The 2,328-nt window shown below is 39.5% G+C and overlaps 1 long non-coding RNA gene across 2 annotated transcripts; it reads right to left on the reverse strand.

The window, feature by feature from the left end:
- LOC109841210 lies at positions 176-2,105 on the reverse strand. 2 transcript variants are annotated; one of them, XR_002247217.1, is made up of 3 exons: positions 1,666-2,105; positions 1,414-1,547; positions 176-298 (listed from the first exon to the last, which is right to left on the reverse strand). It is a non-coding gene; the product is annotated as an uncharacterized LOC109841210 (long non-coding RNA). The 2 variants fall into 2 exon arrangements; XR_002247207.1 differs by having other exon boundaries at positions 179-298; positions 1,446-1,547.

Raw genomic sequence — 2,328 nt, forward strand, 5'->3', positions numbered from 1 at the left:
GTGGTCCGTTTGTTAAATCGGCGTCGAGCTGTGCTAAGGGACCTATAGGCAATTTTATACGCCTACACATTGTTGTGAATATCCTACAAAATAATAATATAATAACTACTAAAGACATAAGTGCATTCAACACTTTAACAGTTAGAAGCATAGTCATGGTACATTGCTATAAGAATAATATCATAACGCTTTTAAGAAACAAGTTAAGTTACCTTCTTACCAAATAATGATGTAATCAACGAGATTAAACGCTCTTCTAACTCTTCTTGGTAGCTCTCTTTCTTATTTTTCTTGCTCACTGGAATTTAAACATCATATAAGTCACATTAGTAGTGAAAGTAAAGAAATTTATGAACACAACATTGCATGAGTGGAAGGATTAACAAAAACATGAATGAAACTAGCAACAGTTTATATGCTTCATTGCTTTAAGGATCTGTTGTGTGTCATTATGTGTCATGTTTCGTGCTTATATGCTTCATTTACCCGTGAAAAAAATAATGCGGGGAAGGATGGGTTCTCTGCATATAATCATGTTGAGACTTTGTTTGCTTTTGTGATCTTGTAGAACTCAAAGGCTTATTTTGTTGTGTCCCCGTTATTTTGTTCGCTTTTGTGATCTGGTAGAACTCGAGGCTTATTTTGTTGTCCCTCTCTTATTAGAGTTACTGAAGAGATTGTGTGAGGGAAGTAGTAGGGATTTAGATCAGTTGTTATTCATTTGTAACGTATCTGAAATTGTATCTCCCTAATAAGAATCACAATCGCATGCGTTACAAACTTAATGAAGATGATCTGAATACATTGAGTAGAGGAAGACAATAACTGCTAACAAACCGAGTAAAAAAACTGCCTACGCATCAATGAAATCAAGGCCTGAAAACTTTGCTTGAACAGAAACCCAATTTAAAAAAAAAACAGAACTGAACATGATCAAACCCACAAAACAACTTTAGTATACATCAGTTCTCTCCTCTTGATAAGTACCAAGTTGAGCAAATCTTTTCATTCTTCTCACCATGGCACCCTTTAATAATCAAAACTAAGTCATCATCAGCGATACAAAAATTCAAAACAAAAACACCCCCTCTCTTCACAACTAATCCCCCCCACAAAAAACCCCATATAATCAAATCCTAATCCCCTATCTACACAACAACAAATTAAACACTAATCATAGTGGTGATCAACAGTCATGAGCCCCCCTTGCCGTGCCAAGCAAAAACAACCTCCCCCAACTTCCATCCCAACAATCTCTCACTCTGGCTGTCGGTGAATTAGCAGATAATGCATGACTAATACAAGTTTGTTGTAAAATACTGAGGACAGAGTTCTCAAAGCACTGCAAAAACGCTAAAAGCAAAATACCAAAAAAAAATCGTTACTGAAAGGAGTTTGTTGTAAAAGACTCACGCTAACTTCAACACGGTGATCGTTTTCACTACCTTGTTTAAGCTTTGCTGATGTATCTTTCACTAGCTGTCCAATATGTAATCTCGTCTTGTGCCTGCGAGAAATGGTCGGAGATGAGATCGGAGACGGATTAGCTGCGAGATAAACTGATTAGTAAGCTACTGCGAGATAAAAGGCCATCAACAACTAAACAATTTCCCTAATAGAAAGGGGAAGAAACTGTAGAAATCAGAAATAAAAGGAACGAGGTACCTGAGAGTCCAAAGGAGAGTGAGATCGGAGACGGATTAGCTGCGAGCTCGACGACCTATATCGGAGATGAGATCGGAGACGAGACCAGCAGCTCGACGAAGAGATTAGTTACGAGATCGACGACGAAATCAGAGTTGAGATCGGAGACGATGAGATCGAAAAACGGCGAAGAGATTAGCGACGAGTTAAGCGATGAGATCGACGAATTTCGGCCATGGCGATCTCTCAGAGCGAACGAAGAGGGAGATTTTAGAAAGGGGTGATGAGTTGAGTGAGAGAGAAAGAGGGATATTTGGTAAAGCAGTGAGAAAAAAAAAGAGATTTCGTTTCAGTGTTAAGCCCAAACCAGCCTATAAAATCGGCCCAAATCAAAATTATTGGGCCTAGCGAAGCGGTTTTTGTAAACCGTTGTCAAAGCGTTGTAAAACCGCCCCCATAGATACCTAGCACAACGGTCATAAACGTTGCACTAGAACTGTTGCGTTAGAGCAAATATGTGGTAGTGCCGGTAAAATGTCTCTACAACGTCCAAGGGCTTCTTCGGTGGATAAAGGACCAAATTTGGTAACGATACACGAGAGAGCTTCACTCTCGATGGAGAGATCACAACAAGGGGAGTACCACACCATGGATATTGTGATGTTCACGCCGTTCTCCTTGGCT

The sequence above is a fragment of the Asparagus officinalis genome, chromosome 1, assembly GCF_001876935.1.
Source record: "Asparagus officinalis chromosome 1, Aspof.V1, whole genome shotgun sequence".
Lineage (NCBI taxonomy): Eukaryota > Viridiplantae > Streptophyta > Magnoliopsida > Asparagales > Asparagaceae > Asparagus > Asparagus officinalis.